Source organism: Thamnophis sirtalis, unplaced genomic scaffold (genome assembly GCF_051295495.1).
Source record: "Thamnophis sirtalis isolate CommonGarterSnake01/CBP01778 unplaced genomic scaffold, rThaSir2_p1.2 scaffold_3, whole genome shotgun sequence".
NCBI classification, from domain to species: Eukaryota; Metazoa; Chordata; class Lepidosauria; order Squamata; family Natricidae; genus Thamnophis; species Thamnophis sirtalis.
Genome location: NW_028261383.1, coordinates 28692990 through 28709775, shown reverse-complemented (window position 1 = coordinate 28709775; position 16786 = coordinate 28692990).

The following is a 16786-nucleotide window of genomic DNA, read 5'->3' as shown; positions in this document are numbered from 1 at the left end:
ACAACCAATAGGATGCATTTCTTGCACAGGAACAGGAAGCTCTAAGGCAAGGCCCAAGAGAGGGTCTCTCTCTCTTTCTCTCCCCCTCCCTCCCTCCTCTCTCTCTCTCTCTCTCTCTCCCCACTCCATGTGTTCAGTTGCACCAGGACCAAGTGCTTAATGGTTCTGCTCCATTAAAACCATCCTTCCAAGCAGCCTCCATATTTCCAGTGTCTATCTCCCCACTTGGGACTGAACCCAGCTGGACATTTCTTCCTACAACGGCTTGGTTATTTTGGCCTACCCAGGATGCTTCGTCAAATCCCTTCTTTCTGGAGTTACAGCCAATGGGCAAGGAGCCAAATAATTCAGGCTGCATATTTTAGCATGTATCACAGGTGCATGGCTTTTGTCCTTGGGTCTTTTGATGGAAGGAGATTAACAGGGCCAAGTGCCTCAATGATCTAGATTTTAATCCTGCCTCAGCTACAAAAGCTCTTTGGGAAACCTGGGGTCAGTCCCTTTCCTTTTTATCCAAGAGCCACAGTGGTGTAGGGGTTAAAATATCTAGTTCATAGAAGCTCAATAAAATAACCTGGGGTCACCACGGCGGAGGGGGATTGTTTTCGCCCTCCCCAGGCTCCGGAGGCTTTCTTCAAGCCTCTGGGAGGGCAAAAACTGCCTCCTCCAGAGGTCCTTCTGGAACTTCCAGGAGGCTGTTTTCCCCCCTCCCCAGGCCCTGCACTTATCTCACATCCAAAATGAGTGATGTGGAGACTCCTAGGAGGGGCAGGGTGGTGCAGAAGGGTGTGTGTGTGTTAGGGTGGGAGAGGTAGAGGAAGGGTGGGTGGGGCCAGCCAGGGGTGGAATTTAGAGGTTCTCCGAACTGGCCATAACATTAGCAGCCCACCCCTATATAAATCAAAATGGCAGCTCCCAGAAGTAGGTTCCTACTGGTTCGGACCATTTCCGTCGAGCAGGTAGTAACTCAGCCTGCCATGCCACTGAACCTTTTCTCTTGGCGGCATCATAGGTGGCGGCATCTTTATTTTTTCCTTCTGCGCATGCACAGCTTTTTTTTAGTACTGCGCATGTGTGTGTAGTGCGAGTTAAGTGTGCGCAAGGGCACAACCCATCCCTGAGTGATGTGAAGCAGCAGCCAAAACCCACCCCTAACAGACCTTATTCAAAATATGGCTTAGACATTAGGTGAACCCAAGTTTGGATATTTTTCTATTCAATGATTCCAGATCGATCTATTAAACCAGGGGTCAGCAAACTGCGGCTCTGGAGCTGCATGTGGCACTTTCATCCATCTGCTGTGGCTCCCTGTTGCCAGTCAGCACCACAATTTTGAGAGGAGCTTCCGGTTTGGAGGAGGGTGGAGCAGGTTATGCCAAAAAGAGACTCTATGGCGAGGGGCAGGTTTTCTGGTCAGCTCCACAATTGATAGAGCTTTCAGTTAGGACAGGTAGAGGAAAAAGGATGCCGCACTAGGAGGAGACTCTATGGTGGGGAAACCAGACTTCTGGTCGGCTACAGAATTGAACGGGGGGCTTCCGATTAGGACCTTTGTGGCTCTTTGAATATTTAAATTTACTGACCCCTGTATTAAACAATTATTCCTAGAGTGATTTTGGTATTTTGGATTTCAGTTCAAGCTCCCATTTCCTTATCTATTCATTTTGATCAACGAAAGAAAAAGTAAGTTTCAGACAATTCCAATTAGACTGGGTAAGGATTTTTTTCTAGACTTAAATAAAATAGTTTTGAAATTTATTTGGCAAGGGAAAAAAGCTAGAATAAAGCTTAAATTACTACAAGATGTTAGATCAAGAGGAGGTTTTGGTTTACCCGATTGGGAGCTATACTATCAGGCAGCAAACCTGATGTGGATTAAGGAGTGGATATCATTAAAAAACTCTAGATTATTGAACGTAGAAGGTCACGATTTGCTGTTGGGATGGCATGCTTTCTTATGGTATAAGGGAACTAAACCACATGGTTATTTTAGAAGACATTATATAAGGGAGGCGTTGTTGTTAAATTGGGAAAAGATTAAAAAATTACATTATTTAAAAATTCCAGTCTGGACATCAACAATTGAAGCATTCTCGTATCCGATAATATATAAAAAGGAACAAACAGTTAGATATATAGAATTATTGAATGCAGAGGGTGAGCTCAAATCTAGTCAAGAGTTGAAGCAAGAAGGGATGGAAATGAACTGGTATTCATATGTACAGATACAATCTAGATATAATGAAGATAGAAAAACTAAAGGTCTCTATAATAAAATGACTGAGCTAGACAAAATTCTAATAGGTACCGATGAAAAAGTAATTAAAAAACTATATGGATATTTATTGGAGTTTAAATTGCATGAAGAACAAGTTAAAGAAACTATGATTGCTTGGGGGAAAAATTTTAAGTATGGGATTGATTTAGAGAATTGGCAGAAATTGTGGTCTCAAAATTACAAAATGACAATGTCTACTGCATATAGAGAAAACTTGTATAAGATGTTTTACAGGTGGCATCTACCCCCGACCAGAATCGCAAGAATGTTCAAGAATAAATCAGAAAAGTGTTGGAAATGTCACCAGATACCTGGCTCATACTACCACATGTGGTGGACTTGCACTGAAGCCAAAAGATACTGGACTAAAATCCACATGTGGTTGGAGAAAATGATACACAAACAAATAGACTTTAAACCAGAGGTCTTTTTATTGGGAATTTTACCAGAAACCTACAACAAAGACTTAAAATATTTGATTGTAAATGTTGTAACAGCAGCCAGAATTGTATTTGCAAAAAACTGGAAAAATGAAACAATACCAAAAGAGGAAGAAATCATTCGAAAAATAATGGACTGTGCCGAAATGAGTAAATTGACATTTGAAATTAGAGAGCAAGAGGATGAACAATTTTATAAGATATGGGACTTGTTTTATCAATGGCTAAGGGAAAAAAAACAAAATTCTGGAAATGAAAAATGATACACTTATGCCCTAATTGGAAAAAGTAAATGATGATATAATTATGCTGTGAAATAATTTAACAATGATATAAGGAAGTACTAATATAAGGTCTGGTGATATAATGTATAAGGTTAAGAATTTATTATAATGATATTTCGCTGATGATAAGGTAATTCTAATAGGGGAACAAACGAAAACTGGTATATATAGGCAGCGATGCCTTGTTGAACAATGAAGGAATAAGATCTCTGTTTGAAGGTATGAAACGCAAGATTAACAATGAATAGAAGTATATTCTCTGGGGGAAAACAATGCTAATGTTAACTGAATATATATGGTAGAAGGAAAATGAGACCTTTAGTTACATTAGAGGAAATATCTGAGATGGTAAACATTATTTGAAGATGTAGATGTTAAAACAACCGTAATCAAACGACATGCTGTATGTGATGATGGTTTTTTTTTTTTTGGTTTTTTTTTTTTTTTTGGTTTTTTTCCCCCTTTCCCTCTTGGACCTTTTTTTGTCCTTTTTGGCCTCCCCCCCTCCCCCCACCCTCTTTTTTTTCTTTCCCCTTTCCTTCTTGAACCTATTTTCTGTCCTTTTTGGCCTCCCCCCCTTCCCCCACCCTTTTTTTTCCTTCCTCTCTCCCTTGTTTTATCTTCTTGTTTTTTGTTTTTTAAACCCTAGCTTATTGTGGTGCTTATTAAATATACAATAGAGAGATACGGGATGTATAAACTTAGTAGGGATGCACCTGTGATTAAACGACATATTGTATGTGAAGATGGGTTTTCCCTCCCCCCCTTTTTTTTCTCTCCATCCTCTCCCTTTCCCATAGTTGTCCATGTAACAAAAAATAAAAATAATTTATAAAAAAAAAGAAAAAAAAAAGAAAAAGTAAGAAACAAAAAAAAATTATATGGGTAGAGGTTGCAGTGAGGAGAAAATTTGTTAGGAGGGAATGAGGAAGTTCAAATAAATATTTAATCTCTGGGCCTGCTAGAGCCTTAGAAAGTCTGCTACCAAGCGGGACTATCACTATGCTGCTGAAATGTTTTGAAAGGGCAATCGAGAGTCATCAGTGCATTGATGAGAACATTTTTTGCCTCATGAACTGGTTTCAGACAAAGAAGACTTTGTTCTATTTAGCTTATCTCTCCATATAAAAAGCAAATACTACTCACTCATCATGAAATCTCCAGAACTGTAAAGCTTATAAACTTGAAATTTGGCATGTACGTTCCTCTTGGCTTCTAGGTGCTTGCTAAGAATGGATTTTTTGAAATGACCATCAGATCATTAGCATTTCTTATACAGTAATTAACATGCTCTGATGCTAACGAGTTCTACTTTCCCTCTCTGCCTGAAAAGAACTCTGTTCCAAATGCCAGTTGCCTTATATTAACATGCTCTGATGCTAAGGAGTTAGACATTCTACTCCCCCTCCCCACCTGAAAAGAACTCTGTTCCAACTGCCAGTTGCCTCATATTCTGTTACCTCAGTTCAAACTGGCAGACGTTGCACTCCTTCATTCAGGAGCAGTTTGAGGCTCCTTACAGTACTAAACATTGATACCTCACCAAAATGTCTACCCCTTCCACCTATGGAACTGCTTCCAGACTCAAGGCAGCGGGAGCTATATTCCCTTGTGTGTTCCAATCACCAACCACCACTGAGCCAACGGATTGTGAACCAAATTTCTCCTGCTTAGCCCAATCACATAGTTTCATCATGAAGCATGGAGGTATCCAGCTAATAATGATATAAGATTCATCTTCTAAGAGAACAGTCTTCTGTTTCTGGAATTTGGGGACAGAGATCACCTTTTGACTGTCTTACATAGGAAGATGTCTTGAACTCACCCTGACAATTATAAAATCATAGAACTGTAGAGTTGAAGTGTCAACGTGACCAATCTGCAAGAAAATCAGTGAAACCATCATGGTTTCTTAAAAGCCTCCAGTGATGGACAACCAGAAATGGACAGCCTCCAGTGATGAACAATCAGAGATTTAAACTTTCACTTTCACTTTCTGTAGCCCTGCAAAATGTTTCTTGACTGATTTCTCTGGAGTTTCCATTTGGCAATTTCCTCTTGAGCATGCCCACCATTCTTCTACAGATCTTTTCTTCAGATTGAGCAGTCTAGATTGCTCTAGATTCCTGGTTGTCACAGATTGAAGGCGAATGAGATCCAGGCAAAAGAAGAATATCATGGCTTCAAAATCTAAGGGGCTGGTTTGGACAAAACTCAACGGCACTTTTTCATATGGCTGTTGATATAAATAGGATCACCAACATGATCATCAACGTCCGATGACAGATATGGAAGAAGAAGAAGAAGAAGAAGAAGAAGAAGAAGAAGAAGAAGAAGAAGAAGAAGAAGAAGAAGAAGAAGAAGGGAGGAGGAGGAGGAGGAGGAGGAGGAGGAGGAGGAGGAGGAGGAGGAGGAGGAGGAGGAGGCCAACACTTGAATTCTGGTTGAGGCTAGGCTGAATATATTTGGTAAGGAGCAAGTGTAAGCTTTTTCCTGATCTAAATTGCTCTTCCCTTAGGAATACTGAAGCAAAATACTTCCCTGTTTTGCATTCCATAGGTAGAAAAAGAATTCCAAAGTAAGAAATACTTTGGGAGGATTTAATCAAATGCAGCATTGTCTATGATATGACATGAATGATACTACATTAGTATTACACGATACTGTAGTCATTCCACTTGATATTTTTCAATACAAATAGTGCTGGAAGGGACCTTGGAGGGCTTCTAGTTCAACCCCCTGCTCAAACAGGAGACCCTACACCATTTCAAACAAATGAATGTCCGGTCCGTTCTTAAACACCTCCAATGACGAAGCAGCCACAACTTCAGAAAATAAGTTGCCCCCCTCTTCTTTGTGCCAGCCTCTCAAATACTGGAATACTGCTAACATGTCACCCCTAGCCCTTTTCTCTAGACTAACCAAACCCAGTTCCTGCAACCATTCTTCATATGTTTTGGTCACCAGGCCTTTAATCATCTTAGTTGTTCTTCTTTGCACTTTTTACAAAATCTTAACATCTTTTTTGTAATGTGGTGACAAGATTTTATAAAGCAGTAGTAATACTTTACGAGATTTTAATTCTATGCCTCCGCTTATACAACTTGTAGCCTTTCTAAGTATGTTGTCATATGTAATTTCTGGGTAGAATTTAGATTCTCTTAGCCATGACTAAGTCCTACTGAAGCTAATGGGGCGTAAGTTAGTCACCGTGACTAATGTTCTCATCTCTTTCAGTAGTCCTTTTTATGAATCACTTCCATTCCTTCAGCGCGAAGGTAGTGGCCCCAAGCTGAGAGGAGCAGGGGCCCTTTGCATTTTCACGATGCTGTCAGATTCCAGAGCAAGTTGAAAATTAATCAGAGAAAATGGGGATTTCCTCTAGTGAGTGAGACATCCCTCATTCATCTCCAGAAAGAACCCTACAAGGCGATTTTTTAACTGTAAGACAAAATGGTAGCTATGAGGCAATTTTGCAGAATTCTCTATGGAGCTACAGGGCTGGTGGGTTCCCACTGATAGAAACTTCTCCCCTCCTTCAATTTTTCTCATCGGGTTCAAGTCAAGGAACCACAACTTCCTTTAAATTTTTCAGCAGGGCTTAGAAGAGGGTTTGTGCCACCACTTCCTTCTTCCCCGTCATGGTTAGGTTGCTTTTTATGCTCTGCAAAAAGAGAGAATCACAATGTGAAATCTCCATGGTCAAAGGAAGCCTTCAACAGAGCATTGTTTTAAATGTAAAAATTATATATATATAATATATATAATTATATATATAATAACCACTGAGCCACAGAGTTCGACTCTGATGAGAGCTGATGAGAGCTAAATAGCTTGAAATAGATCTATACTAGTGTCCCTTTATTTATTTATCAGCACAAATACAACAAATGTAACAAAAAGGCAACAGTAAAAATATTGGGTTTCTGTCTGGATGGTCTCTTGTGGTCTCTTGTGACGAGCCGAAGGACAGAGAATGGAAGTAGTGATCTTCCTCCCATATTTGGGCATACCGGTGGTTGTAACTCTAAAATAGATTCCTTTCACCCTGGCTTGGCTGATAAGGAGTCGAACTCTGTAACTCAGTGGTTAACACATCTGCCTAAGATGCAATACAGCACAGGTTCGATTCCCAGTAAGGGTATGGCTAGCTGATGAGAGCTAAATAGCTTGAAATAGATCTATACTAGTCTCCATTTATTTATTTATCAGCACAAATACAACAAATGTAACAAAAAGGCAACAGTAAAAATATTGGGTTTCTGTCTGGATGGTCTCTTGTGACGAGCTGAAGGACAGAGAATGGAAGTAGTGATCTTCCTCCCATATTTGGGCATACCGGGGGTTGTAACTCTAAAATATATATGTATGTATGTATGTGTGTGTGTGTGTGTGTGTGTGTATGTATGTATGTATATGTGCATGCATGTATGTATATATGTATGTATGTATATACATACATACATACATACATACATACATACATACATACATACATACATACATACATATATATATATATATATATATATATATATATATATATATATATATATATATACCAGAGCAACGAGAGAAGATCCCCTATCCCAGGGGCCTCAAACTCAATTTCATTGAGGGCCACATCAGGGGTGTGTTTGATCTTGGAGGGGGCGGGCATGGCCAGCATGATATCACTCATGTCGGGGGATGCCTGTGGTGGCCCATATGCTCAGCCAGTGAAAATAGTATTTAGTATTTAATAAATTTATAGGCCGCCCAATCCCGAAGGACTCCGGGCGGCTTACAGAAAATAAATTTTAAAAAATAAAGAATTAAAAACAGAGGAAAACAGATTAAAAACCACATCAAGCACCCAATCTAGTCGGGGCTGGACCTCAGTCATGAGGTCAACAGCCCCAGGCCTGCCGGAATAGCCAGATTTTGATAGCCTTTTGGAAGGCCATGAGAGTGGGTAGGGTCCGGATCTCAGGGGGTAGTCCATTCCATAGGGTCGGGGCGGCTACAGAGAAGGCCCTCCCCTGGGGAGTCACCAGCTGACATTGTCTGGCTGACGGCACCTGGAGAAGGCCCACCCTGTGCGATCTTATCGGCCGTTGGGAGGTATGTGACAGAAGACGGTCTCGCAGATATCTGGCTCCTGAGCTCAATTTTCAGCTGCGACGGCATCCTGCATCCCTCTGCCAGTGAAAATGGTGCTGGAGCCACACGAAGCCCTCGTGAGCTCCGTTTTTGGCTGAGACAGCCTCCTGCAGTCCTCTACCAGCAAAAATGTAGCATGAGGGGGGGGGAACCACACACAGCCCTTGTGAGCTCCGTTTTCAGCTCGGATGGCCTCCTGCAACCTGTACTAGCTTTGGTACAGCTAGTTCTCAACTTACGACCGCAATGGTCTTGTGCATAAAGTAGCAAAAGAGCCTCACGGTCTCCTGGTTTCTAGGCTGGTGCCTCAGTCGTGACACAGAACTGGCTCCCATACATACCGTGTTTTCCCGATAATATGACCTACCCCGAAAATAAGTCCTAGCTAGTTTTTTATACAAGTGTACCCAATATAAGCCCTACCCCCAAATAAGCCCTAATTAAGACCCCACCCACTCCAGGGTGCATGGGTAAAAATTAAGCTAGGTGGGGATGAGGGGGGAGTGGAGTTGCCCTACTATTTACCTTCAGACAGTTGCAAACAGAACTTGCATACCTCAACACCTGCCTTGCTGGCCCATTTCTTCTGCAGCCGTCAAGGCTTTCCTTTCTGATTGATCCAGAGCTCTGTTATCGGTTGCAGAGGCCTTCAAGAAAGCCTTGCTGGCCGCAGAAGAAGTTCCTGTGTCAGGCCTGCAGCCATCTTTTCTTTTGGACCTTTGGCCTGCCACATTTTCTATTATTCTACTATGCATTTTCTATTGTGGGAAAATGGGAGGGGGGATTATAGGAGTGAGATGCCATGTAGCCATAACAAAATTCTTTCTAGAAAGCCAAGGTCATCCTTTGCCTTTGCACCTCTGCACCTGACCGGAACTGTATGGGTGGAACTGCCAGCATGGCAGGGAAAGATTGGACTTGTGGGTGTGGTGGCAAGATCTTGAACTTTCAATTAAGTGGGGAAAACCGGGAAGCTTTCAGATTCGGGTTTTCCCAGATGTGCCAACATGGCTCTCTTAATATTGGAACTTTGAGCAATACTTTGCCTCGGACTTTGATTTACTTTTGGATGCTATTTGGAACCCGGACATTAACCCGAATCTATATCCTGAAGGCCTCTGATAGTGAAAAGGAGGTTGGGAGTGACACCCGCAATTGAGGTGACTCAGTGGAAGACATCCCTGCCCCAAAAATAAGACCTGGTGCCATTTTTGGTGGCAAAAAAATAATAAGGCAGGTTCTTATTTTCGGGGAAACACGGAACATAAGCACATATCCACGGACATATCTATATACACGCCAACACATGTATCTGCAAGGTTGGTGAACAACAGCCTAGATTGGATCACACTTTTTATAGCATTTCCCAAAAGGTATTTGTTTGCATAAGGAGGAGAAATAACTGGATAATATATTCAATTCTGCACAAATAACCTCTTTCTGTTTCATCTTCCTATGACAACCACAGCCTACATGAAAAATTGGTGAGGGAAAAAATGCCTGAAGTAGGCCTTTGACATGATTTACTCAAGCCCAGTGAACCATCTAACTATGGCAACGTTAAAAACAACAACGATAATCTCACAAGATAAAAATCAACTCTACAAATTCCATAGTTGGCTAATGCTTTTCTCAATGCCAACTGAAGTGTGACAGAAATTGTTCTTCAGAATTATTCACCAGGCTGTGAGGGGCGAAATGAGGAAGTTGGCGCACAGGCAAGGAAAGGAAAGAAAGTCCTCAACATACAACCACAATTGAGCCCCAAAGTTCTGTTGTCAAGTGAAACATTTGCTGAGTGAGTTTTGCCACATTTTACGACCTTCCTTGACAGAGTTGTTAAGTGAATCACTGCAATTGTTAAGATGTTTTTTTAAATATATTTTTTATTATTTTTACATTTAAAACAATGCAATACCGCAGAGTCGAAGTGGTCATACAGTCACATTATACACAATTAGTCTTAACCATTAACTATTAGCCTACCTAGTGCATTATCTATCCTTCTGTCCAATCACAATATATACAGTTTGTTCCAGTCTTGTCACCTTGTCTTATACCAATCATAAAATCTGTTCCAGACTTCAAAATATTCTGATTCCACTTTATTTTTAAGTTCAAGAGTGAGCCTATCTGCTTCCACGCAGGCCAACACTTTTCTGATTATATCTAGCTCTGATTTTCTTTTTTCCAATACTGCGCAAAAGTTATGCGCGCCACAGTTAGTACATGTATAATTAGATAGGGTACATTTTTCTTAAACCCCTCCGGTATTATTCCTAGGAGAAAAATGTCTGGTTTAAATTTGGTCTCCCACCATTTGTTCCAACCATGATTAAATCATTTTCCAATATCTTTTGGCCTCATTGCATGTCCACCACATATGATAAAAAGTGCCTGGTGTTTCTTTACACTTCCAACAATTTGGGACCAGATTTTTAAACATTTTGGAGAGCTGTGCTGGGGGGGAGATGCCATCTGTAGAACATCTTATACAGATTTTCTTTATACGCCATAGCCAATGTTAGTTTCCGATTAAGTATCCAAAGTTTTTCCCACTTAGCCAATTCCACATTATAACCAAAATTTTTCGCCCAGGCGACCATAGTTTCTTTGACGGGTTCTTCCTCGAGTTTATATTCCATTAAAAATCTATACAGCACTATGATCAACTTGTTTTCTGTCTCTATCAAAAATTTATCTAATACTGTGTAATCTTTAGCAATACCTTCCTTCTTCCTGCCCTGAGTAACACAGTTGTTAAATGAAACTGGTTCCCCCGTTGACTTTGCTTGTCTGATGGTAGCAAAAGAGGATCACCTGACCCCTGGACACGGCGACTGTCATAAATATGAATCAGTTGCCAAGCATCTGAATTTTGATCATGTGACCATGGGGATGCTGCAATGGTCGCAAGTGTGAAAAATGGTCGTAAGTCACTTTTTTCAGTGACATTGTAACTTGGAACGGTTGCTAAATGAACTGTTGGAATTTGAGGTCTGCCTGTACAAAAACTAAGTTTGATTCTTTAATCTCCAGGTCTGGATTTTGTACTCATCAAAATGATTTAATAATCAATGAATTGAATACACATTTATGTAAATAAATACATATTTATTTTATATTTTACTTGCTCTTTATATCAGCAACTGGAGCAAACTCATTCTCATATTAAAAGAATGCTTTATGATTTTTTTTTTATTACCGTCACAAACCAAAACACGTGTACTACAAAAGATATAAGAGAATTGATCATAGCATCATAGCAATCAGTCACCAAAAGCTTAACTAAGGGAAGTTACAGAATTCTCCTCGAATGGTTACAGCTCTTAAAAATTTTTTGGAAACCTGGGCTTCCAGGGCAGGACCTTGCTGATGGCGGCAGCTTAACGAGCTGCCCCCAGGTTTCTGGTGGCGTTATCTGCCTAAATACCTGGTAGATACCTCATTCTTCAGGCAAAGAAGAGTGAGAGAGAGATCCAGCTGGTAAGAGCTTTTCTTTGAAGTTTGCAGCTTTTTTTTTTGCTGCGAATGGAAGGGGGGGGGCGACCAAAGGCTGAATCACAACTCCGTGCCAGAAACTCCGGCTGTATTTATTACGACGCAAAGTAAGGATCCCCCCACTTAGGACAACTTTTGATATATTTATTTGAGATTAATACAAGCAGAGTCCGTACCTGAGAACCTTATCTGCCTTTTTTAAAAAAAAAAAAATCCTAGCTTCCTTTTACAAGAGCTTCCTTCGTGCACGGGTTTTTTTTTCTTAGAAAATAAGCTCCTAAAATGGCGATTGTGCCACATTCCTAACTATCCGGCAAGAACAGTGATAAAAAAGATCAAAGGAACAGCCAGCCAGCAATCTCTTACTAATTAGCCTCATTTCTCTGAAGAGCTTACAAGACTTTTTTCTTATCAACTTTTAAAAGTTTTAAAAGACTCCTTGTTAATATAGAGACATTCCAAACAGAGATGAATATGCTGAACTGTTTCGTTACAATGCTAATCTTTTGAAACCTGCTTTGTTATAATGCTCTTTTCTGAAACCTTTTGAAAAACCTCTAAGAACAAATAAAGGGGGGACTTAATACTTTCTTTCCTCGTAAGCTACACAGTGGGCCAGTAGAGTTTGAATAATTGTTGAATAATTGTTTGAAGAAAAGATATAATGGCATCAAAATTAAATTCGGGGAGACCTCTTCTTAGGAGTACATCTCACACACTTGGCACAAAGTCGCAGCTTCCACCCTCTATGCCCCCTACTGGAGATCTGCTAACGAAAGAACTTTTTTTTTGAAACTTTCAGAGAATTCAGAGAGGAGATAAAGAAACTTAAAGCAGACTTATATGATAAGCTTGATACTAAGATTGCCAAAACAAATGATGATATGCTGGGACTTGTAACTGTATTGACAGAATATGTTTCTGGAATGGAAGATAAGCTAGAGGTTCTTGAAGAAGCCAACACTAACTTGACTTCCAAAACTGAAGTGGTGCAACAAAGAGTTGAAAACGCTGAAAAACAAATTGTTATGATACAATACACACAGATGGAGCTTGCATTAAGAGTCAGGGGGCTGCACGAAGATAAACACGAGAACTTGAAGCAGATTTTTTCAGAGGCTTTTAACCTTTTGGTGGAAAGACCGGGGTCCAATTTTGATTGGCAGATCGAAAAAATTTATCGCGCTAACTCTTGGGTGGCAAAACAGAAGCAACTTCCCCGAGATGTAATTATATACTTTGCTACAAGAGCGTCCAGAAACATGATACTACAAGAGTCTTATAATACCAGGCTTCAAATTGGCGGACAGGACTTGATTGTCTTGAAAGAAATACCACCCCAAATGCTAAGAGCCAGGAGAGATTATGCTTTTCTAGTGGAAGAACTCAGAAACCGTCAGATACAGTATAGATGGGATGTGCCATTTGGTATTATAATTACATTTGATAAGCAAAAATATCGTCTCAACTCTGTATGGGAAGCCCGAGATTTCTATCACAAGATCCTGAAGGTGGGACACCCTGAATCATCTGGATCTGGAGAAAGACCACGAGAAGGACAAGATAAACAGCAAATCACACAACTACCAGACAAAAAGCACCATTTCCTCCTTCTGGAAGGGCAAGGGGTCAGGCAACAAAGATCTAGCCATATGACTACCAGACGAATGGGAAAACAAGGTACATTGCAACAACCTCAATAACCACCGGCCATTGACCAAGGAGTTGTGGTCTGAACTCTTTACAGAAGAGAAAGAAAATATTTCACTATCTCAAACAGTTCAAGAACGATATAATTTGCCTGCAAGAAATTCATATCAAATCAACTGATCAAAATATTTGTTCAACCCCGAACTTGGTCAATATTTTGTGACCTCTGCTACGGAAAAGAAAAATGGTATAGTTGTATACTTAAGAAAAGACATTAAGGCTGAACTAATTGAAGCAGATCCCTTTGGAAGATATATTACATTAGACCTAATTCTAGAAGGGAAAAAGACTTGATGGACGACTTCGAATTGAGAAATGTTTGGCGAGAAAGAAACGCAGAGGCATATGACTTCACCCTTTTTTTTTGATGGACATCAATCCCTTTCAAGGATTGATTTTATACAAATCACTAATGATTTATTTTCTAGGGTGAAGAAGACAAAGATTGCGGCGAGGGTCCTTTCGGATCATAACCCAGTCTGGACGGAATTGGGAAGGGTAGTGCAGGCAAGAAGGTCTTGGAGGTCGAATGAGAGTTTATTTAGATATGAAAAGTATATTAATGATTGTAAAAAATTGCTATCTGAATACTTTGTTCTGAATACGAATAAGGGTACATTCATGGGATTTGTAGGGGATGCAAGTAAAGCGTATATGAGAGAAGTACTGATGAATATAAACAAAATACATAGACATAAACAAGGGCAAAAACGAAAAGAATTGGAAGAGGAAATTAAAAGAAAAATTTGAAATGTATCCAAATTGTGTTATAGAGGGAAGGAGGTGTTTCAACAGGAGGAGATTTAAAAGGCATTCCGGGGAATTTTTTTTTTTTTTTACAGAATTGTACAAAGGGGACAAAATTAAGGGTTTAGATATAAAAAGCTATACCGTGTACGGGCTCTGGGAAGTCGGGGGGGGGGGGGAAGGGAGGTGGGGTCCTAGGGGGGAGGGGGGAGGGGGAAAATATAGTATGTGCTAGAAAAAAAAAAAATTGGAAACCTGAGAGGTGATGTATGAGGAGGAATCTCCAAGGCAGTATACAAACAAATTACAGCCATTAGGTCTAGAAGGGACGATTTCAAGAAGAGACAGTAACTTAGATCTGTCTGTGTTATACATGGGGCAAATTAGAAGGACCTGCTCCACAATTTCAACTTCAGCTCTGTCACAAGGGCATAGCCGCTTGTTAATCGGGAGCCTCTTAAAACGACCATCCAAAAGTGCTGAGGGCAAGATATTAAAGCGAGCTAGGGGGGAAAAAAGCTCTTCTATACTTGGGAATGGTTAAAGTATAAAAATAGGAAGCCATCCTCAATCCATAATTATTAAGTTGGTTGAGAGTCACGGGGGAGCAAGTTTTGTTGGCTCTGGCTCGTAGATATTGTAAATCAATGTCCACAAGCCGTTGGACTAGACTAAATTGGGCGTCCTTGAGGTCGTAGTTTCCCAAGGCATTTCCGTAAAACCTAGCAGATGTAGTTTCTTCAGCAGCTCTTTCTCCCAGCGAGAAATATGGGAGTCCGCGAATACCAGGGAGAGGTAGCTGCCAGGAACTGCTATAAGATTTAATCATATGATTGGTGGGTTGTTCAACTTACTCCTTCCCTCTTATTATTCCATAAAACCTTCTATTCTGAAAATCTAGAAATTCAAAATTACAATAAATTAATCAACACATGGACTTCCCAGAGTCATTTCCAGAACGCTGATCATTGTGAGGCCAGAAACGCACATGTATTTGCAAGCAAAGTTAAACCAAACAATAGCCAAGGTGGCGCAGTGGTTAAATGCAGCACTGCAGGCTACTGCTAGATCAGCAGGTCAGCGGTTCAAATGTCACCGGCTCAGGGTTGACTCAGCCTTCCATCCTTCCGAGGTGGGTAAAATGAGGACCCAGATTGTTGGGGGCAATATGCTGACTCTCTGTAAACCGCTTAGAGAGGCCTGAAAGGCCTATGAAGCGGTATATAAGTCTACTGCTATAATAATTTTAAAATTTAGTATTTTTTTTAAAAAAAATACAAGGAACAGGTTTAGGAAATCCTTGCCTCTGTAAAGAATGATGTTTAAAAAATAACTCCAATTCGTACATATGGAAAATTTATTCTTAACCACTGTGACCAAAGCAATTTTTTTTAAAATTGTAAATTGTTCATCATACCCCAGAAGTTTCAAGCCTCTATTGTCTCAGAGTTAGATGAATCTGTCCTTTGAAAGAAAAGTATAATTAGAAATAGATAACCTAGAATGGCGAGGGGGAATTCCTTTCTCCATTATATACAGTAATTTATTAAAAGGCTTTTAAAAAAAAGTAATGTTATTTTACACAATACTAATATTGCGAATTATCTTAAAAATACAAGTTCCAGGTGTAGTTACAAAAGAAGAGACAGACATTGCAATCTCCAGAACTTAAAATATATTACCCACTTAGTTTTTGTTAGCCACTGCTAAACATCGTCAGAGTGTAAAAACTACAATTGAAGAGATATCTGCCTTTGTACATCATTAATGATTATCATTAAGTCCCGCTGGCCAGCTGGTTAGGGCGGGGGAGCGCAGAGGGTCAGTGCATGCATGCGCAAGGGGAGGGATGCATGGGCGGGGACATGCATGCATACACGTGGCAGTGGGACGCGAAGGTGGGCATCGGGCACACATTCAATTATGGGTATGTTTGTGCTTTCAGAATGCGTCAACGAAAAGGTTAGCCATCACTGTTCTATAATGTATCCTATCTAATCACCCAAACCATAAATCATGTTTTTTTTCCCCTTGCATCAGGCAAAAATCATCTAAAAGGGTTTCCAGACAGCAAATAAACAGTTTTTTCTCTGATCAAGGAAGTCAATTTAGCCATGTCAGCAAGTTCCGTCATCTTCACCAACCCTCCATTGTGGGTAATGCTGATGGTTTTCCCCCCATCTTTGGGCGCATCTATTTTTAAAAGCCTGCCTACTCGCGAGCAAACTCAGACAATGCTGAATATGGAAGGCGAGGGTAGAATAGGAAACTCACATGAAACATCCCTTTCCCAAGGTTTCCATCTTTACCTTCCCAGTCTCTATGAATGCTATCAGGGTGTTTCATCTCTGGGCTGAGTCCCTGCCAAGGGGCATTCTTCGCTTGACATAAATCAGGCTCCTTCTCAAAGTCAGTGTGACTGCTCAACGCGGTTTATTCTGCAGATGATCTCATTCATTTAATTGTTCTAACGTGTGAGCTCACGCTCATTTTAAAGGTAAACAATACATTTCCGGTTCGACAAACCCGATTCCAGGTTGTGATAAGCTGAGAGTCTGTTTCACTGGGAAACTCCCCCTCCGCTGTGTTCTCAATCTATGGAACTCTCAGCCACATGAAATGGCTCTTTATCCGGCATGGTTTTAAAATTGCCCTCCAGGACGTGACATTATTCGGGATTTTCC